Source organism: Triturus cristatus, chromosome 2_1 (assembly GCF_964204655.1).
Source record: "Triturus cristatus chromosome 2_1, aTriCri1.1, whole genome shotgun sequence".
NCBI lineage: Eukaryota > Metazoa > Chordata > Amphibia > Caudata > Salamandridae > Triturus > Triturus cristatus.
Genome location: NC_140581.1, coordinates 1,157,123,240 through 1,157,146,548, shown reverse-complemented (window position 1 = coordinate 1,157,146,548; position 23,309 = coordinate 1,157,123,240). Strand labels below are relative to the sequence as shown.

The 23,309-nt window shown below is 46.8% G+C and overlaps 1 long non-coding RNA gene across 1 annotated transcript in view; it reads left to right on the top strand.

The window, feature by feature from the left end:
• The window catches only part of LOC146866502 (uncharacterized), a 37,675-nt gene extending 16,549 nt beyond the window's left edge, over nucleotides 1-21,126 (top strand). Inside the window, exon 3 of the long non-coding RNA XR_014976812.1 lies at nucleotides 20,787-21,126. This is a non-coding gene — a long non-coding RNA (uncharacterized LOC146866502). The remainder of the gene's footprint in view (nucleotides 1-20,786) is intronic.
• Nucleotides 21,127-23,309: the final 2,183 nt, after the last annotated feature.

Below are 23,309 nucleotides of genomic sequence, written 5' to 3'. Positions count from 1 at the left end.
AGGCAGCCTCACTGAGCAGCCTCACTGAGCAGCAAGCTGATTGCAGACACGTCCTCAATCAGTACAGACATATGTTCTCTCTGACACCCAGTCAGACCACCTGGTGAACCCATGAAGTAGACACAGGTCACAGCCTGCCTGTAAAGAGTAAAATCTACAGACAGCCTGACCATGTCAGAGATTGAACCAGGACAAAAGTCCAAAAGATGCTGGAACTGGGGGTCATTGAGCCTTCAGATAGCCCCTGGGCTAGCCCAGTAGTCTTTGTGCCAAAACCTCATACCAAGGGTGGAAAACGAGAGATGAGGTTTTGTGTAGACTACAGAGGCCTCAATGCAGTCACTAGCACTGATGCCCATCCTATTCCAAGAGCAGATGAGCTCATAGATAGTTTGGCCTCAGCCACAGTACATTTGAACTGACTGCTGGCTACTGGCAAATCAGACTATCTGAGGATGCCAAGCCAAAAACAGCATTTTCAACCCTTATAAGTCATTGTGATGCCTTTTGGTCTGAAAAATGCACTGGCCACATTTCCGAGGTTGGTGAACAACATTCTCACAGGCCTGGAAGACTACAGTGCAGCATATCTAGATGATATAGCTGTCTTTAGCTCCACCTGGGACAATCACCTGGTCCACCTCAGAAATGTTCTGGAGGCCCGGCAAAAGGCAGGCCTCACTATCGAGGCCACCAAGTGCCAGATAGGGCAGAGCAAGGTTGTGTACATGGGGCACCTGGTGGGTGGAGGACAGGTTCAACCATTGGAGAGCAAAATCCAGACCATTGTGGATTGGATTACTCCCACTAACCAGACTCAGGTCAGAGCTTTCATGGGCCTGACTGGGTATTACAGAAGATTTGTCAAGGTATTTGGGTCCATTATAAATGAAGAAAAGGGATTGTGTTGTGTTAGCTGCGGGAGAAGACTTTCTAATTTTAATCCAAATTTGTCTTGAAGAAGAGAAAGGCAAAGTGATATCAAGATCTTTTTCACATGATAATTCAATATTAGACTTGGGTCTGATACTGGAGACACCCCGTAAATGAGTGTAAATGAAGGAAGCCTTAGGATGTGTGTGTAAAAAGAACAGTCAAAGGTTTAAACAATAGAGCGGAAGGAAAGGAAAGTGTTTTGAAATGATTATACACTCGAGAGATGGATTCCTGTAGTAGCACACATCTGTTCCGAAAGGTAAATGGTAAGTTGAAAAGTATCTGAGCTTGAGGAAAGAGAATAGTAGAATCCTGTTGAAACAATTGGTTGACCCATATTAGGCCTTTAATTCTCTAGGCTTGCCAGTAGATAGATCTTCCCTTTATTTGAATAAAACTATTTTTCCAGATAGTAGTTCGGCAAATAAGAAATGATAGCAGCTATTAAGTTTCATGTGCTCTTACAGACAGGAGTGGACAATTTATGAGGCTTTCTTGTAAAGGATAAGTATTCTTGAAAGGAAAAAGGATATAGGAAAGCACATTTCAGATCAACCCATAATGGAGTGTGGCAAGGTGAGTAGTTAATCCAATGAGCAGTTTGACGTAATAAGAAGGATTTGTGATACTGAAAGAAATCTGGGAAATTTACTCCACCTTCGGTCTTGGGAAGCTTTAAATTAAGTAAGGGCAAACAAGGGTTTTTTTTATTCCACAGAAAGGAAGATAAGATAGAATACATTATTGTGAAAAATGTAATAGGAATCTTAAGGGGATGTTTGAAAGAGTAAAAAGAATAATGGGAACCAGCATCATCTTAATAGTGTCAAGCCAGCTCCACCAAGAGAAGTAAAGAGGGTGTCATCTAGTAGTCAAAGAAGTTAATCTATGAATACAAGCATCCATATTAATAGAAGAAGAGAGAAGCTGAGTGAACTAAAGGCCGAAAAATTTCAGTTGTTTAGATTGCCATGTAAAATTTGACAGAGAGGAATCCTGCTTGAAAGTGAATTTATTGAGAGGTAAAACTTCACATTTATCAATATTTAATTTATAGCCTAAAACAGATGCATAAGAAGAAACTTCTGAAGAGAAGGCAGGAAAAGAGGAATGAGGTTGGGATGGAAATAATAAAATATTGTCTGCATTAGTTGCTAATTTAACTTGCTGAGAATTACAAGTAAACCCATGAATATTTATGTTTTGTCTAATCCTAGATGGAAAAGGTTCTAGCACCAAGTGAAAAAGAAAGGGATACAAAGGACATCCATGACGGCCCCCCCTATGAAGAGAGACATAGGAAGACGTCATCCTGTTAGCACTTATAGCTGCTTGTTGAGAGGTATATGAAAGAGAAATGAGGGATATACTTTGTGAAGCAAAACCAAACCAGGCAAGCGTATGAAACATGAAAGACAAATTCATACAGTCAAAAGCCTTCTTGGCTTCTAAGGCAATCACTGTCATAGATTCAAACACACTAGATGATTTGGAAATAATTAAAAAAATAAGCAAGTGTTATCCGAGAGATACCTCCCCTTGACAAAACCCGATTGCTCCTTTCCTAGAAGGTCGGAGAGAAATGGTTCTAACCTAAAAGCCAATGCTTTAGAGAAAGTCTTATAGTCCAAATTAACAAAAGAAATGAGCCTATCATTTTTGAAGTCATGGAAATCTTTCCCTTCCTTTGGAATTAGACAAATAAGAGCATTTAAAAAGAGCCTGAAGAGGAGACAGATTTAACAAAAGAATGAATACGCGTATGCAATATAGGAAGGAGAGACTTAGAAAAGTAAATATAGAATTCTGAAGTGAAGCTATCCAGTCCAGGAGCTTTATCTTTTTTGAGAGAGAGTAGTGGAAGATGGAGTTCAGATTGCATAACATCTGTTTCCAGAGAAGAAAAGTCAATCTGAGGAAAATTTGGTTGTTGAATAGAAGATAAATAATCCAAATTATTAGACTCTGGTGTATAGAGGACCTTATGACATTTCTGAAATTGAGCTAGAGTATCAGAATCTCTATGACGAGTAAGGTCATTATCATCAATAATTGAATAAATAAATCATTTGTTTTGTTTAATTTTAAGGTAGTTTGCCAGAAGTTTTCAAGATTTGTTTTTGCCCCCTGTCACGATCGACTATGTTCCTCAGGAGCAGTACCCTCAAGAGGCCCACCTTCTGGGAGCTCCGACTCAGATTATGTAAACATAGAGTATCAGAATGGGCAAATGAGGGAAAGGGTAATTAGGGAGGATACTGTGGGGAGGGAGTCCTGTAATAGAGGATTCACAATGTTGAGTTTTATATTATACGAATAACTTATAGTACAGTCTCTTTTCCAACTATCAAATTTAAATTATTAACTAGAACAAAGAATTACCTCTAAAGAAAAAATACGTGATTCCAAACATATAAGCTGCTGACACTTTTGTAGATATCATGACAATCGGCTCAAAGATTTCTATGATTTCTAAATGTTCTAAAGTTTCAACAGAATGATATTAATCCAACCAGCTCTCACTTTTTTGATTGGTAAATGAAGGCAAGTGTTCAGCTTTTACCAAAAAGTGTTGGGTGGAAAATGCGGAGAATAATAGTCAAATGAGTCACAATCCGAGTTCAGAATTGGGACTCCGCTTTTACTCAATGACACACAACCCGCTGATCTCCTCTGGATTCCGTGTGTCAACTAGGAAAAGGACCGAAGACTCCTAACTGATCTCTACGACCACAGCAAGATTCTGATGTTCAATCCGGAAATGAGAGTCGGAACTTCAACGAAGACTCGAGACCTCTTGTCACTGCGACATCCGGAATAAACTACGTTAGTAGTGAGTGCGTGGCCGGTTTTAATGGCTTGTGGCGGCCAACGGCATTTGCGAACGACTAGCATTAACGCCTGAAACTGAACAATGACAGGGTTAGAAAAAAAAGTTTGCGCAAACCATAAAAATACCCTGTTCTTCAGTTCAGGGATTCCTGACAGTTTTAATATTCACTGCCATACCGTGTTATGCATCTTGTTGAGGGGCAATACAGTTCCATGTTTCATTGTCTTATTGATTTTCTTTGGTACAGAGAGGTGTTATTATTAAAGTATCATAACAACATATGTCTTTCACTTATTATACCATAGTATGAAGGTTTTCTATGTGTCCCAATAATATACCATATTAAACGTGCATGGCAACCTGATAACTTACTTTCAGATTTTGGTGTGCCACATATTGGGAATAGGTGCCCAAGTTTTGTGTTCCAACCACTAACTTTCATGATATCAGGGGATATCAATCAGGACAGTCCTCCCCTTCAAAAATAGTACCACTGAATTTACACAGGTGCTGAAGGGTGAGACGTGTGACATTTTTTGAGTAAACGAGGAGCATGTATGGCTTCTTTTGGTTCCTAGGAGTTTTCTTCCGGACCACATCCTCTCCATGATACTAAATACCAAATGGTTCCTTTTTTCCGTTTGCTATCCAGAATTGCTCTTATTTCATATTCTGTTTGATCGCTAATTACAATTGGTGTTGCTTTGGGTTTGATCCTGGCTTTAGCTGGTTTCAATAATGAGGTGTGGAACACAGGATACATTTTCATGCTCTTCTGCATTTTGAGTTTAAAGGAGACTGGATTGATCTTTGTTAACACCTCAAAAGGCCCTATGAAACCTGGATGAAATATCCATCTCTCTTTGAAATGTGTATTTTTTGTAGATAACCAAACCTTGTCGTCTGGTTGGTAATTGGGACTTGGTATTCTTTTTTTATCTGCGAAATGTTTGTAAACAGTTTTGGCCTTCCTTACATTAGTACGAAGTTGGTGTAAGAGGTATGACATTTTTTGTAGTTGTGTTTTCACTTGTGGTAATGGAGATTCAGTTTGTGATATTAATAACGGTGTGAAATAAGGATGAAAACCATGATTGCATAGAAAGGAGACATTTTAGTGGCAGTATGGATAGGATTGTTATAGGCAAATTCAGCTTCCCATAGAAAGGCTGCCCAAGAGTCATGATTCAGTGATAGGTAACAACGTAAGTATTGTTTCAAATGTTGATTTATTGGTTCAGTTTGTCAGTCTGACTCTGGGTGAAAGCTGGTATATAAATTACTACATATTTTTAATGCATGACACCAAGCCTTCCATAATTGTGAAGTAAATTGTGAGACTCGATCTGACGTGATAGTACAAGGTAGTCCGTGGAGACACACTATATGTTGACATAGAAGTTCTACCAATTTGGAAGCGGTCGGCAAAGATGGACATGCTACAGGGGCCGCACAGTAGTGTTGCTCTGCCGGCCGCCGAAACTATCCTTTCACAATCCTGCTCCTACCGGGCTGTTTCTCGCTGATGTGGTGACGATCGCTGACGCCGGGGTGACCCGGCGGTGGGCTTACTGGCATCGGAGCTCCTCTCGGATGTGGTGAGCGATTGGCGGAGTACTCTGGCTGCGACCGTAATGGCGGCCGCGATGTGGTGAAGACCCCCTGAGAGCTCCTGGCAGCAACCGCAGCATCGGTGACAGCGATCTGGGAGCCTGAGGAGCCGCGAGGACATCAGCGGCTGAACAGTAAGGCACGTGGTGGTCTGCAGGTGAGAGCCGACGACACGGAGGAAGCGGTGAGCACGGGCGGACGCTGGGACGCGGGCGGCGCTCTGGGCTACGCAAGCGGCCGGTGTCGGCCTTTGATCGCGAGGGCTGGGCTCCGCGTGCGGTGAGACCCATGCTACAGACTGCTGGGGCCAGAGTGGTATCGTGACGCGGGAGCGGACCCCGAAGCTTCTCATACCTGAAAGTCCCCCTTAGACTCAGAGTGCTAGCTGGCCTTAATCCTGCCTATGGGTGGCGTAGGAGACTGTTTGTCATCGATGCCATCGGCTGTGTGAGTCACGCGCTGGAACACTTCCTGCGGGGGGGTTCTCTTGCCCCTTTTGTGCAATACCTGCGCCCAAGTGTTGGATTCGGACTGAGGCATAGTGGGAGCACGGTCCCTATCTGCTGCGGAGGAGGAGAGCAAGGGACACCGCATTCTCCATGTTGCAGGACATTGGAAATAGGGGGCACAGTGACATAGTTACTTGCCTTTGAGTTACGGGGGCGTTCCATTGTGTGGAGAGTGACAGCGGGGTGCAGGGCTGGCGCCGAAAACGCTTTGGCATCAACTTTACGATACGTGGCCCACCTTGGGTGTGGCACGTGTTCGGCTCCCTCTGCACCCGGCATAGGTGGTGGCGCTTCTCATCTGGGCAGGGCTCTGTCTCCTTAGTGCATCATGGGCAAGCCTGATAGGACTCAATCTCGGCTAACGTTCGAGCTGCGTAAGGGTGGTAAATCTTCGCAGACTGCAGCCTCTGACTCGGAGTTGGAGTCGTCAGATCAGGCCCCCACAGCGCTGGAAAAGTCATTGTCTGCTATGCAGGCCAGCCTTCAAGCCATTGACGGCAAGATTGAGGCCCTCAACGGCAGGATGGACCATTTCTCTGCGAAACTAGACAAACATGCGGCGCGGATTGGAGAGGCGGAGCAGCGCATATCAGATGCTGAAGATGGCCTTCAACAACTTGCTGCGAAAAACTCGGACATCACGAAACTTCTGGCTGTCATAAAGGCAAAGAACGAGGACATCGAAGCGCGCTCGCGGCGCAATAACGTGCGTATTTTGGGCCTGCCGGAATCGACCAATGTGGGGCGCCTAGAGGACTATGTGGAGACTCTCCTACGGGACATTTGTGACGCTGACAGTTTCTCATCAATGTTTGTGGTGGAACGCGCACATAGATCCCTGGCGGCGCGCCCGCCACCTGGAGCCCCCCCAAGCCCAATCATCACCAGGTTATTGAATTTTAGGGATAGAGACACCGTGCTGCGCATCACCCGCCAGAAGGGCGCAATCACCTATCAGGGAAATGTGTTATCATTCTATCCGGATTTCACGGCTACAGTACAGGCGGCACGTAAAGGGTTTCAGGGCGTTAAGAAGCTGCTTATGAAAGACCAAGTTCCATACGCCATGCTTTATCCAGCGCGACTGCGCATTGGCGAGACTGATCACGCCAAGATCTTTACGAACCCGACGAGGGCAATGGAATACGCCAGATCCCTCTGCCGCCGGCGGGGCTCTCCAGCTCCCACATCGGACATTGGCGACTGAGTTGTAAGGAGCCTGGGGTTTTGATTGCTATCTCCAAGGGCACATGTTTGCTTATTAACGTTCTATGTTGTATAACAGAGTTGAATAGCATGGCCGCGTTATGGCATGGGTGGACTGCACTGGGTCCACGTGGTGCCTCCGGGGGGGAAACCTCTGTCTCTGTTGTTTTATATCAAGTGTATGTGTTAGTGTGCTGCACAGCTGGTTAGGAGTGAGTTGTTGCCTCATTCGCGGAGATGGGTGTGCTCCATATTTCCGGGGGGCTATGCCTCATGTGTCTCCTGTTTAAGATGTGAGTCGACGCGCCCGGTGTAGACCGGCGCGTATTCGCCCGCAGGATCGACGGGATAACTATTGGGTGGGAGACCATCATATCTTCTCGGCGGCCCCCTCCCTACTCGATCGGGGAGTGGACTTTGCCACTACGTCACCCAATGGGTATACCCCACTTGATGCATGTCATCATCTTGGTTCTGTTGGGAGGGGTTATAATGATGGGAATTGTCTTTGGCAAATTGGGGTTGCTAAAGTGGGTGGGGGGAGGGGGTGTTGTTCTGCTTTATTTTTTAAGTTGTAGGTACAGTGGTCAGACTTTAAATCGAGAATGTGGTATTTATCATTATTGGTGCATCCTGATTGCAATTCAGCATTCGGAGAACTGGTTGACCTGCCTGTATAGATAATAGGGGAAAGGTATAACTGCATAACTTGGAATATTCGCGGTTTAAACACCCCCAAAAAAGTCAGACAGGTGTTAGCGCACTTAGATAGGCACGCTGTGCAGATTGCTCTTTTACAGGAGACACACTTGCGCAAGCAAGCAGAAGACAGGATAGCGCACACAGATGGGCATCTTTCTGATTGGCCTCTTCGTTCTCCACCTATTCCAGGAGCGTGCTTATCCTTATTAAAAAGGGACTATCATTTCAGCCGATACATACCTGTACAGACACTGAGGGTCGGTGGGCCATGGTACAAGGCAAGTTGGGGATGGCATTAGTGACATTAGTAAACATGTATGGCCCTGTGGTGGATGATCCGACACCCTTTCTGCAAATGTTCAATGTTCTGCGTGAATGGCCTGAATCTGCAGTCCTATGGGGAGGTGACCTAAATACCCATCTTAATCCACAAGTGGATAAGTCCAACCCTTCAGGTGCGCGCACGATTAAGGTTAGCCAGTGTATAAGGGATGCCATGGTGGAAATGGGGTTGATTGACGTCTGGCGCTTACGTAACAAGGGGACATTGGAAGGTACACATGTCACACCTGCGTTTAATAGTTGGTCTAGACTAGACTATTGGCTGCTGAACAACGAGGCTAATGGGTGGGTGGAGGGGGTCCATACGATCCCACGTACATTATCCGACCATAATCCTGTTATCCTTACCATCTGCATTCCCATAAATCCACATCGTCCTTAAACATGGCGGTTTAGGGCGGAAGCATTACTTGATCCGATATATAACGATGCCATCAGAACAGCTATTGTACAATACTTCCAAGTGAATGTGGGCTCAGTGGATAGTCAGGCCATGCTGTGGGAAGCATTTAAAGTGACTATAAGGGGGGCGTGCATAGGTACCACAGCGGGGATCCTAAAGGACATTAGAGGTCAGTTAACCAAAACGGAACGAGCTTTGGAGGTGCTTGAGAGACAATATTCGCAATCGCCATCCTCAGACATGCTGGCGCGCATACATGAAGCCCTAGCAGAATATAACAAACTAGCTGACACTGAGACGCGATACATAGGCAGAAGGCGTGTGGCCCGAGCGTATGGTGAAGGGGGGAGACCGGGCAGAAATCTGGCTGAAAAGTTGCTTGCTAGGACAGACAGTCCCTTAATTGTCCACGTTATTGACATTCACGGCGCGGCGCACTACACACCACATGCAATAATGGATCAATTTCATATTGGCGAAGATCTTAGCCGCAAAAATCCAGCCTTTGATGCCTCTTCTGGTTCTCCCGGACCAATCTGGGTTTATTCCAGAGCGTTCCACTTCCCATAATTTGCGCACTATTTTTGCAATGTTCCACGTTCTAACCCCAACTTATCTGCTGCTGCGGTCATGCTAGATGCCGCTAAGGCATTTGACTCCATAGAATGGAAGTATATGTTCCACATATTGCACAGAATGGGATTTCTCTTTATTTTGACACGCTGGATACAGGTCTTATATACGGACGCTTCAGCGAGAGTGCGAGTGGGTGGACTTACGTCAGAACCCTTTAGTATTGAATGCGGTACCAGACAGGGCTGTCCCCTGTCCCCCCTCCTTTTTGCTCTTGTTCTGGAACCTTTGGCTTGTAAAATCTGGCAATGTCATAGAGCGGCTGCTCTTAATTTTAATCGCCGTCCGGTAGGGATCTCCATGTACGCGGACGATATGGTCCTGTTCGTCCGTGACCCTCAGATTCATCTATCTCCGATCATACGGGATATATATATTAAATTTGGTCTTTTTTCTGGACTACAGATTAACTGGGAAAAATCGGTCATTATTCCGCTAACGCGGATTACGTCTCCGCCCCAGTTAGAATACCCATTACTATGGTCTGAAGATCCAGTTAAATATCTGGGCGTTTGGGTGCACCGCGATCCTGATATTGTGATCAAAGAGAACTACGGCCAAGCATACAACACTTTGGTGCACCAAGTGGATAGATGGTCCCACCTTCCATTATCCCTGGCGGATCGAATTGCAGTAATTAAAATGGTCATACTACCTAGGTTTCTGTACCTGTTTTGTAACATTCCAATAAAGCTGACCAAGCACTTTTTCAAAACAGTGCAAACTCAATTATTGCGATTAGTATGGGGGGATAAGCAGCCTAGAATTAGTTGGCTCACATTAACGCTTGCATATGACAAAGCTGGTTTCGCTGCTCCCGATTTGTATGTCTACTACCTCTGCACACAGGCCCAATATGCTCATTATTGGTTTAGGTCTCATGACTACATTCCACACGTGGCAGTAGAAGACGGGGATGCCTACCCTGTATCTCTGCTGAGCATCCTCACACACACACGTAGGCAGACGCCCAGAGCAGAGATTAACACGATTGATACCACGGTTGCGGCTTGGCAGGCGATTGGCAAGCGTGCGCATAAATTACCATAATATGCTCCTGCGTTACCGCTCGCTGGACACGCGGCTTTTTCGGTTACTCAGGAAAGAGGGCCCATAACTGAGTTGAAGGAAGCCAGCATAACGCATATGAGCGATCTTTACCCGGGGGGTAGATATCTCGCGGATGAGGACCTCCAGTACATACAAAACCCTACTCCGCTTTTTCAGTACACCTGCTACCGATTGAAGCGCGCGGTACAGGAACATTATGCTGAGTTCCCTGTGGAGCCAGATACACTTAAGTCGCTTCAGTTGTTACTGGTAGCCCCAACCAAGAAAAAACGAATTACTAAGTTATACAAAGCAGTACAGGATGAAACGGTTCGTGGACCAGACAAAAGCCTGGAGATATGGAATGCCATAGTGACTCCCCCGATTAATGTAAAAGAATGGGAACAGATTTGCATGCTAACGGGTCGCCTGACCCCGAATGGGAATTTGAGAATTATTCATTTTAAATTCCTTCATCAGGTGTACCAAACACCTGTTAGGCTACGTAAAATGGGACTTCGGGACACTGATCAGTGCCGCCGATGTGGGCGGGACGGTGCTGATTTCCTCCATCTTGCATGGCAGTGTGCTCCAGTGTTCCACTACTGGGAGAATGTTACCACACGCATACATACTATGACAGGTCAAATGTTACAGGGCATGCCTTTGGTATGCCTTCTTGGACATGTCCCTCACCTGAAGGCCGTCATGGGGAGGTTTGTGTGCGTGTGGCCCTCTTGCTTGCGAAGAGGCGAGTGCTGTTCACGTGGGAAAGCAAAATGGCTCCGAAAGTTGATGACTGGGTTAAGGATTTGGTGTACTCCCATGAGCAGTTGGACCTTTATGCTGAGGAGTTGCCAACGACATCTAGACCCAGGGACATTTGGGCCCCGTTGAGAGACTATTTGCTAGCCCAGTCTGATAATGATCCTATGTGATGTTGTATGGTATGATAAAATATGATTGATGTACCTCACTAACACCCGAAATGGACAAGTCTCCAGCATGTAAAGGATAAACCAGATGCACATGTAACATATTCTGACCATGAAAATGTACCTGATATGGATTATTGATTTTGTTTTTCCTGTTTTATTTGTATTTCTTTTTTTTTTTTCTCTGGTTCTGCTATTTTGGTGTTTATTATCCACAGTGCTGTTTGGTCAAATGGTCAAATGTTACAGGGCATGCCTTTGGTATGCCTTCTTGGACATGTCCCTCACCTGAAGGCCGTCATGGGGAGGTTTGTGTGCGTGTGGCCCTCTTGCTTGCCAAGAGGCGAGTGCTGTTCACGTGGGAAAGCAAAATGGCTCCGAAAGTTGATAACTGGGTTAAGGATTTGGTGTACTCCCATGAGCAGTTGGACCTTTATGCTGAGGAGTTGCCAACGACATCTAGACCCAGGGACATTTGGGCCCCGTTGAGAGGCTATTTGCTAGCCCAGTCTGATAATGATCCTATGTGATGTTGTATGGTATGATAAAATATGATTGATGTACCTCACTAACACCCGAAATGGACAAGTCTCCAGCATGTAAAGGATAAACCAGATGCACATGTAACATATTCTGACCATGAAAATGTACCTGATATGGATTATTGATTTTGTTTTTCCTGTTTTATTTGTATTTCTTTTTTTTTTCTCTCTGGTTCTGCTATTTTGGTGTTTATTATGCACAGTGCTGTTTGGTATATATATATACTCAATTATTGCGATTAGTTCCAGCTAAGTTGCGGGTGGAGGTGGATGGCCGCACGCACTTTTTTGATCGTCCCGAAGCAGCCGGGGACTGGTTGGACTCTTTGCCCGGGGATCGGGGCCGGGGGGGTGGGGGGGGCGCGGTTGGAGGGGAGGGCTCGCCGGATCAGGACTGAGGGACTAATAGTAGGCCTCGCTCTGGACAACATTATCGTCACTTTTGACTGTTCGTGTAAGTTCCCCTCCTGTGGAGGTAGTACGGGGTCTCCTGGGGGCTCTCCCTCCTCCTCTGGGGGACTAGTTAGTTTAATCATTTATGGGGCGACAGGCACACTGCACTTTGGGGGGGCTGTTTGGGCTCATGCAGGGGTGCAGGGAGGGGGGAGTTTTGTTGGGATGGGTGGGTTGGGGTGGGGTGTTGTTTGTTTTTACCGCAAGGCAAACCCTTTATTGTATTGGTGTTTTTAAGGTGCTCTCAGGGGGACGAATGATGGCTTCTGTACGTGATGGGGGGTAGGGACCTGACTTTATTGTCTTGGAACGTTAATGGACTGGGGGATAGGATCAAGCGAGGTGTGGTCCTGCAGTATCTGAAACGAACTTCGCCAGATGTGGTCTTTCTGCAGGAGACACACCTTATTGGTAATTCCTTTTGTGCCATGAATCGGCGTGGCTATCGTTTGGTGGCTCACTCGGGCTTCACGTCGGGCTCACGGGGGGTGGGCATCATGGTGAAGAACTCGCTCCCGTTGGAAATAGACGAGGTGCGCCATGATGAGAGGGGACGCTACACTGTCTTAGTGGGGAGACTGGAGGGCAAAGTAGTTGTCTTTGTATCAGTGTACGTCCCACCGGGGTTACAGTCTACCACTTTTGCAGACCTGGGGCGCCTCCTTCTTGACCTTCCGGGGGGGCTTCTGGTGGTTGGGGGGGACTTCAATGCGGTGGTTTCTGGGACCGTGGATCGCCACCCCCCTAGGGACCTCCCCCGGGCGCAGGCGTGGCTGTCCGGCTTTCTAGATACACTGGGATTGGTGGACTGCTGGCGCTTAAAACATCCCACGCAGCTGCAGTACACTTTCCACTCGGGTGCCCATGGTAGCCTCTCTCGGCTTGATTATGTCCTTGTCCCTGCGGCCTATGTGGGGAGGGTAGGAGAGGTACGCCATTTGGCGCGGGGTATTTCAGATCACTCCCCGCTCCTGTTGCACTTTGATGTCTTCCCGAGGGGGGAGGGCAGGGTAGCTCCAATCAACGCCTGGTACCTGCGCGACCCCACCATTCGCGCTGATTTGATTAAATCCTTGCAGCGGTATTTTGATGAGAATGTGGGGTCCGTCCCTTCGGCTATCTCCCTGTGGGAAGCCTTCAAGACAGTTCTTAGAGGGGAGGCCCTCTCCTTTATCTCCCATGCCCGGAGGCGCGAGCAGGAGGAGGTGACCCGGGTGGAGGCCGAAATTGCTGAATTGGAGGGTGATCTAGAGGGTGGGGTGACGGATGCTGCATTACATGTCCTACAAATTAAGCAGGCGGCCTACAGGGCCCTCGTCACGGAGGCGGCCAGGGGCCTCAGTAGAGAGCAACAGGGGCGACTGTATGATGTGGGTGATAAGGCTGGTAAACTGCTTGCGTGGTTGGATAAGAAGGAGAGAGCGAGTCGTGTGGTCCCGCTGATTGAGAGGATGGATGGTGTGCGTGTCACCGAGCCAGAAGACATTGTCTCTTGTTTCGCGGATTATTTCCGCGATGTGTATTCCCCGGTTTCTCCCTGCTCGGAGGAGGATTCCCATGCCCTGCTTAGGGATATCGCGCTGCCTTCCCTTTCGGTGGAGGACAGGGTGTCGTTAGATGCCGCTCCCACCTCCGACGAAATTGCCCTCGCCATACGCTCGGTCGCATCCGGCAAGGCCATGGGCCCGAACGGCATCCCTATCGAGTTGTATAAGCTGCGACCGGATGTACTGGCACCCATCTCCGCGCGATGTTCCTGGCGGCCCACTCGCTGGGCTCCCTCCCGCCGGACCAGCGTCTGGCTACAATCGTGGTGATCCACAAGGAAGGGAGACCCCGGGACCGGGTTACATCCTATCGGCCCATCTCGCTCTTGAATGCAGAGCCCAAAATCCTCGCCAAGGTGCTAGCCAACCGGCTGGTCGGCGTGGTGGGCGATCTGGTCCACCAAGACCAGTCCGGCTTTATTCCCCATCGCAACACGGCCCTCAATCTGCGGCGCTTGCACGGGGTGCTCGCGCGTGTCCCGTTTGTGCGGGAGCCGGCCGTATTGGCGTCCCTAGACGCCACCATGGCGTTTGACACGCTCGAGTGGCCATACATTTGGGCGATGCTGGCGAAGTTTGGATTTGGCCCGGGGTTCATCAGCTGGGTCAAATTGTTGTATTCGGGCCCTTTGGCGCAGGTGGTGGTGAATGGAAGAGTATCGGTCCCATTCGAGCTGGGACGGGGCACGCGACAGGGCTGCCCCTTGTCGCCGCTCCTGTTCGCGCTGGCCTTGGAACCCCTGGCGGAGTGGCTGCGGTGGCACCCTTCCATCCGTGGTCTCCGTTGGACCCCCGAGTATGAGGACCGCGTGTCCCTATACGCTGACGATATCCTTTTGTACCTAGCCTCCCCGCGTAAATCACTGATTGTCCTGGTTGATGTTTTGCGCTCATTCGGCCGCAACTCAGGCCTTGTCATCAACTGGGCTAAATCATGTGTGTATGTGCTTTCCGGGGAGGCTCCCGTCCTCCCGCGGGGCTGTCCGATCCAGATTGCCTCTCAGGGGTTTCGGTACCTGGGTGTTTATATTACTCTGGACCCGGAGGCCCGCTACGAGCGGAATTTGCTTCCCCCCCTCCAGCGCTTGAAGGAGGACGTCGCGCGTTGGCGGCGCCTGCCGCTTTCGCCGCTCGGCCGGGCGGCATTGTTTAAGATGATGTCGTTGCCACGCTTCCTGTACGCTCTCCAGAACACTATGGATTTAGTCCCAGCGCGCTACTTCCGTGAGGTGGAGAGTCTACAGCGCCGCCTGTTCTGGGACGGGAGGCCGTGTATTGCCCTGGCGAAGTTGACGCTCCCATGGTACGACGGGGGGATTGCCCTCCCGGATATTAAACGGTATTACTGGGCCTCCCAGCTAGCTGCAATTAACCATGGCCTTTACGGGCCCGCCTTAAACCCGGCATTTGAAATGGACAAGATGCTCCTGCCTGGTGGCGACTATAATCGAGCGCTCTACTCTGGCGCGCCCGGCCCCCGCCTAACGGGACCTACGCGTGTCATGGTGCGAGTATGGCACGCGGCTAACGCAGCTATGGGGTGGAAGGACCGTTTGACCCGGGCATCACCGTTGTACGCGTCTGAGAGATTGGGCTCCCTGTGGACCTCGAAGGGCTTCGAGAGGTGGGACACGATAGGCATCAGTAAAGTGGGGGATCTCTGGACGAGGGGGGGATTTAAAACATTCGAGACGCTGCAGACGGAGTTTCAGCTGCAGGGCAGTGAATACTTTCGGTACTTGCAGGTCCGTCACGCACTGGGCTCCGTCTTCCCAGACGTCGCCTCCATCCCGGAGTCTTCCCCCCTGGAGGATAGGGTGCTGGACGGCCACGTTCCGGACAGCACGATCTCCCTTATTTACAAAAAATTGATTAATGACCGATCGGGCTTGCTGACTGGCCTCCGCGAGGCTTGGGTTGCCGATGGGCTGGAGTTGGACGACGAGGACTGGATTTCCGCGGTGGCCTCTCCGAAGGAGGTGGCCATACCGGCTCGCCTTCGCTTCGTCCAGCTTAAGATACTCCACCGGGTTTACATGACGGGGCCAAGGCTTCTGCGAATGGGCTATGCTGAGGATGGGTTGTGTAAGCGTGGGTGTGGTGCTTTGGCTACTTTTTTGCATATTTTGTGGGAATGCCTGAAGGTGGAGCGATTCTGGCGTGGTGTGCATGAGGTCCTGCGAGTGGTTACGCATGTCGCGCTGCTGCCTGAAGCGAGGAGATGCCTGCTGAATGTGTGGGAACCAACTGACTACTCGGTTCCGCAGACGCGATGGGTGACTCTGGGATATATGATTGCTAAGCGTGACATTGCTCAACTGTGGGGATCCCAGAGGCCCCCGGCGGTGTCGGCCTGGAAAGAACACATGGATTGGTGCATGTTCCGAGAAAAGGTGGTGTATGTGGCGAGGGGTAAGCCTGGGGCATGGGTGAAAGTATGGGGCCCCTGGAACGCCTACCGCGGGGGTATCTGCACGCCACCACTGCTGCCTGCTGCCTCACCAACCCCGTCCCCTTAGTTGACTCCTTTCCCCAGCCCCGGGCACAGAGTTCCCCCAGTCCTCGATCTGTTCCCCTTCCCCTCTTTAGACTCCTGTGGATGGCTGGGGTCCCCCATTCGGGGAGCACGTGCTGTTACTTTCGATTGCGGGTTGCCTTGCGGGTGTGATTTTTCGTGTTGTTTGTATAAAATGAAACCGTATTGTGGGGTCAGAGTGATGTGGCCCACGACGTTGATACCTCCTGATTCTGCTTCTCTGCAAGGCCAAGTGTTTTTGAACGTATGTCATATGCTCCTGTCATTCTGGCGGCCGGCCGGAAGGTTGTAGGCCCATACTTGTATATTCTTGAGATTGCAATAAACGGTTTAAAAAAAAAATAAAATAAAAAAAAAAAAAATTATTGCGATTAGTATGGGGGGATAAGCAGCCTAGAATTAGTTGGCTCACATTAACGCTTGCATATGACAAAACTGGTTTCGCTGCTCCCGATTTGTATGTCTACTACCTCTGCACACAGGCCCAATATGCTCATTATTGGTTTAGGTCTCATGACTACATTCCACACGTGGCAGTAGAAGACGGGGATGCCTACCCTGTATCTCTGCTGAGCATCCTCACACACACACGTAGACAGACGCCCAGAGCAGAGATTAACACGATTGATACCACGGTTGCGGCTTGGCAGGCGATTGGCAAGCGTGCGCATAAACTACCTTTATATGCTCCTGCGTTATGCACAGTGCTGTTTGGTATATATATATGCGCTGTAAAAGATGTAGAAACTTTAATTAAAAAAAAGATGGACATGCAACAAAGTGCGCCATTTTTGAAAGCTGATCCACTGTGACCAATATAATGTCTTGGTAGATCTGCAATGAAGTCATCTTAACACTTGACGTAGGGATATACAATATATTGTCTTGGAAAGGTTATGCCTTGAGAATGGACCATTTTTTATCCCTTTGTTGCCATGCTACCAGTCACTTTAGTGGCATTTTTAGTCTAATTGTCTCCAAAAACTGAGTAGAAATAGTGCATCCGACAATTTGAGATGGTGGTATTATTGGTGGAGGATTTGTTTTAATTAAGAAGGAGGTATCCTCCATATATCGTGATAGGGTATCAGCTTTGGTGTTATTACTCCCTGGCCGATAAGTGATTGTAAAGTCAAATTCAGCAAAATACAGTGTCCATCATAATTAGCGAGGTGTTAAGGCTCTGGCACACAGTAAAAATTGCAAATTCCTATGGTCTGTATAGACTGTGACAGGAAATCTTGCACTCAATAATCAATTTCACCATTCTTTAAAGGCTAGGCGAATAGCTAAGAGCTCTTTCGCAGCTACCGTATAATGAATCTCAGCAGGTACCAGCTTTCTCGACAAGTATGCCACAGGTTGTAAAGAATTGTTGGCTGAATGTTTTTGGGATAGGACAGCACCAATGGCAGTTTCAGAAGCATCTGCTTCAACAATGAAGGGTTGAGTAACATCTGGATGTTTAATACTAGAGCAGACATGAAGGCTTGTTTTAAAACTTGAAATGCTTGATCCGTTTCCTCATTCCAGAGAAAACGCACACCTTTTTGTGGCTAGCGGATTAATGGAGCTGCTTTGGAAGAAAATGGTTAATGAAGCGCCTGTAAAAATTGGCAAACCCTAGGAATCGCTGGATGTCTTTTACAGAGGCTGGTTTTGGCCATTCTTGGATTGCTTGCACCTTTCGATAAGCCATAGTTATTCCTTGGGGTGATAATATGAATCCTAAAAATTCTACTGTGGATACGTGGAATTCACACTTTGATAATTTACAAAATAAGCTGTGTTGTTGTAAGGTCTCCAAAATAGTTTTTACATGATGCTCATGTTCAGACTGTGATACGGAATATATTAAAATATCGTCAATATAGACTACAACAAATTTGTCTAGAAATTTGTGTAGTAACTCATTAACAAAAAACTGAAACGCCGCAGGCGAGTTACACAGAACGAACAGCATTACACAATACACAAATAGACCATAATGGGTCTTGAAGGCTGTTTTCCATTCATCACCTGAACGTATACGTACAAGATGATACGCACCTCACAGGTCCAATTTGGTATATATGGTGGCAGAACGAACCTGGTCAAGAAGCACTGGTGTTCATGGTAACGGGTACCGATTCTTAACAGTGATGGCATTTAAGGCTCTATAATCACTACACGGGCACAATTCACCATTCGACTTTGGGACGAAAAAGAGGGGCGCTGAGGCTGGGGATTTAGAGGGGCGGTTGAAGCCATTATTTAGGTACTTATCTAAATATTCACGGAGATGTAAATTTTCTTGCTCAGTTAAAGCATAAATTCTGCCACATGGAATCTTAGCCCCTGAAACAATTCGATTTCACAGTCATAGGTTGGTGTGGTGGTAATCTGTCTGCATTGGTTTCATTGAACACGTCCCGATAAGATTCATATCTCTGGGGTAAAATGGTGTTTTGTTCAGCTGCCGTTGCTATAGAGTAAAAAACAGCATGTTGGTCATTCTTTAGTTCTGAAGAGTCTATGGCACTGGCTATAAAATGAGATGGAGTTTCCTGATTAGCATGTTTTTGGGCTATGCACTCTTATTTAAATTTTTCAGAATCAAATGAAATACTCCTTTTTACCCAATCTATGGTGGGATTGTGGGTGGTTAGCCATGGCATACCTAAAATTACTCCAAATAGGGGTGCGATGATAACGTCAAAGCGTATTAGTTCCACATGTGACTGTTCCTGATTTTGACAAGCCATAACAGTCGTTTTTGTTGTGTGGGTTATGGGCCCCGATGTTAATGAAATGCCATCAACCACCCTCACTGTCTCTAGTCTTTTCTTAACTTGAATGGGTATTTTTAATTGTGTGCAAAAGGTAGAATCAATAAAATTGCCAGTGGCACCAGAATCTACCATAACTACCACTTGTTCTGTTATTTATGCCTCTTGAAATACGACGTGTAAAGATAAATGAGGAACAGCTGTCTGTAGGGTATTAGCAATAGATTGTTCAGGAGTTACAAAAGATATACTTGAGGAAGTCTCCTGTTTGTTCCTCGAGTCAACTAGTTTCCCTGCTTTTCGATTGTCTCTGGTGTGTTTCAAATTCCAAAAGTTTTTGGGTGCACTACATATTCTTTTACAAAGTGACCTTTCTTGCCACAGTAAAGACATAGTCAATTTTTCCGTCGCAGTTCTTTTTCTTCAGGAGTAAGAGGTTTTTGTAAACCCCCTATATCCATTTGTTTAGACTGATCTTGATTCACGGATGAAACTCGGTCTCTTGGTTTACTGAATGTATGAAATTCTGGTCTTTTCTTATCTCCCTTTCTATTCACAAGACGGTGATTTAACCTTAACTTAAGGGTGATTAGTTCTTCACAACTCCGAGGTTGTGGGTCAATGGAGGCTAATCAATATTTCAATTTGTCCATTAACCCCTGATAATATAGTGCAGCCCTTTTATTCTCTGGCCAGTTAGTCTATTAAATTGGGTCAAGTAAAGAACCAGGTCTTTATTACCTTGACGAAGTTCAAGTATTTCACAGTCTGCTGACGCAGTTATAGTTCTTCGGTCAAATACACATTCAAATTCTGCCTTGAAGTCTCGCCAATTATACAACAAAGGGTCATCAGCATTTACTAACGGAACAGCCACATAGCGGCGTCTCCACTTAAATATGATAACAGAAAAGCTATGCGGGACTGGGCATCGGGAGATGCCTTAGGTCTAACCATAAAATGAAGTTGTATTTGTGTTAAAAAGGTCTGAAATTTCCCAGGATCCCCAGCAAAACGTTCTGGGGAGGCCAAAGGTATAGTAGGATGCATGGTAACAGACACTTTAGGTATTGGTGCGTGAGAAACTATTGGTGCGGGAGTAGTTGGTATAGATTACTTAGGTATTTGTCTCTGTAATTGTGGTACCTGATTGGATAAGGTCGCATTTTCTATACGGGCAGCAGATAAATCTTTTTGCATATCACTAATCATTTTACACAAATCCTCCATGGTTGCCATCTCGGCGGTACTGCTCGGAAGGAATGCAATTCGTGGGTGCATTGTTCTCTGTCACGATCCACTATGTTCCTCAGGAGCAGTACCCTCAAGAGCCCCACCTTCTGACAGCTCCAACTCTGATTATGTAAACAGAGATTATCAGAATGGCCAGATGAGAGGAAGGGTAATTAGAGAGAGTACTGCGGGGAGGGAGACCTGTAATAGAGTATTCATGATGTTGAGTTTTCCAAGTATCAAACCTAAATTATTAACTAGAACAAAGGATTACCTGTAAAGAAAAAAAATGTGATTCCAAACATATGAGATGCTGACACTATCGTAGATATCTTGACAATCGGACCAAAGATTTCTATGATTTCCAAATGGTCTAAAGTTTCAACAGAATGGTATTAATCCAGCCAGTTCTCACTTTTTCGATTGATAAATGAAGGCAAGTGTTCAGCTTTTACCAAAAAGTGTTGCGTGGAAAATGCAGAGAATAATAAAGTCAAATGAGTCACACCCGAGTTCAGAATTGTGACTCTGCTTTTACACAACACAGAACCCGCTGATCTCCACTGGATTCTGCATGTCAACTAGGAAAAGGACCGAAGACTCCTACCTGATCACTATGAACACAGCGAGATTCTGTTGTTCAATCCGGAAATGAAAGTCAGAACTCCAACGAAGACTTGAGACCTCCAGTCACTGCGACACCAGGAATAATCTGCGTTCGTAGAGAAGGCATAGCCGGTGTTCATGGCTTGTGGCGGCCGACGTCCTTGGCTATGCACGACTAGCGTTAACGCCTGAAACTGAACAATGACAGGGTTAGAAACAAAAGTTAGCGCAAACCATGAAATACCCTGTGCTTCAGTTAAGGGATTCCTGACAGTTTTAATATTCACTGCCATACCACGTTATGCATCTTATTGAGGGGAAATACAGCTCCATGCTACATTGTCTTACTGATTTTACTTGGTCCAGAGAGGTAATGTTATTAAAGTATTATAACAACATATGTCTTTCACTTATTATACCATGGTATGGAGGTTTTCTATGTATCCCAATAATATACCATATTAAACGTGCATGGAAACCTGATAACTTACTTTCAGATTTGGGTGTGTCACATATTGGTAATAGGTGCCCTAGTTTTGTGTTCCCACCACTAGCTTTCATGTTAAATGTTAAATGTGAAAAGGTTTTATGAAGCGCGACAGCTGCCTCAGCTAAGAGGCGTCCCGCGCTAAGCAACAAAAGAGCAGTACGCACAAAACCCTAAAAGACTACAAGGAAGGGAACAAGAATGTCTTAATAGCTTTCCTGAAGTGGAAATGATTAGTAAGCCCCCGAATGTGGGCCGGCAGAGAGTTCCACAAAATGGCAGCTCTATTCTGGAAAGAGCGCCCACCTGCGCGGGCTTTTCACACCCGGGGGATCACTACCAAACATTGTCCCATAGATCGAAGTGATCGTGTAGGAGTATAAGGTAGAAGAAGATCAGACAGAATTTGGGGGGATGCCAGTTTCAGAATTTTAAAGGCAATACACAATGCCTTAAACTCAATTCACCTGGCTACAGGTAACCAGTGAAGGCGACGAATAGCACTAGTCACTGAACAAGTTCTGCGCAAGCCCAAAAGAGATCTTGCGGCCGCATTCTGGACTCTCTATAGCCTCTGAATTTCAGATTTATTTGCTCCTAAATACAGCGAGCAAGCATAATCAAGCCTTGACAAAATCAGGGCCTGAATAATGATCTGCCTGGTCGTAGCATCAAAGAAGGCCACAATAGATTTGAGCCCGCGCAACAAACCGAAGCAAGTTCCTGCCACCTTCTTCGTCTGAATCTGAAAATTAAGTGAGTTGTCCATCCAAACCCCCAGGTTCTTCACTACAGGCTTAGGGGTAGGTGCCGTACCTAGGCTCCCAGGCCACCACAGTTCACTCCAGCAGTCATGGTTCCCTCCCACGAACAACACCTCAGACTTGTTGGTATTCAGTTGAAGGCATCAGGGGACATAGAACATGACACCCTCATCATATTTAGCACTGGGTTTTAGTAAATAAGATGCAGCATTGTCAGTAGAGACCGTATTAAACATGCACTTGGCATTAATCAGCTGCTGTAATGAGTATTGTGAATGAGCGGTGCTTCCATGCACTGAGCCTGCTCTGTAGACTCGTTAACCTCCTCCCTTCCTCCACACATAAAACCCTGGTACAAGCATTGGTCCTAAGCCGCCTGGACTACAGCAATGCCCTGCTGATCTCAGCAAAGGAAACCTCCTTGAGCAGGCTGCAAGTAGTCCAGAATACGGCAGCCCGTTTAGTAACCAGTGCCCCCCCAGAACAGCCTCATTCCTCCTTCTCCGCAAATTACACTGGCTGCCCATACGTAAAAGAATTAAATTCAAGGTCAACTGCATGGTGTTTAAAGCCTTAAAAAAAATGGGACCCAGATATCTGTCGGACAAATTGGTCAGATACACGCCCTTGCGAACCCTCCAGTCAGGAGGCAAGGATCTCCTTATCGTACTGCGCATTAAGCAAACTAGATTAGGAGGCAAAGCCTTTTCTTACCTAGCCCCTCAACTCTGGAACCAACTACCCATGGACATTCGTCAATGCACAAACTACATGTCCTTTAGGAAAAAACGAAAAACTTCACTGTTCTGATCCACCTACTCTGCTGTTCCCGAACGCCGACACAGCGCGGAGATACCCCAACCGGGGTGATTCATGCGCTTTATAAATGATATAAATAAATAAATAAATACATAATAGGAATGTTCCAGGCTCTTTATTTCATTGAGAATTCTTTTAGATTGAATGTGAGAGGATCCCCTTTTCATGGAGACGAAAGTGATTATGAAATCTCTGGCTGAAGCCTTAAACGCATCCCATACAGCATGAAAAGGGATACGCTCAGTCTGATTTAAAAGAAAAAATTCCTGGGAAAAGGTAGTAGTAGAAGAAGGGAAAGTGTCATCCAATAGGAGGGAATTGTTAAAACTTCATTGGTGAAGTGAGGTAGATGGGTGAAAATATCCAAACGCATGGAAACTGGTGCATGGTCAGA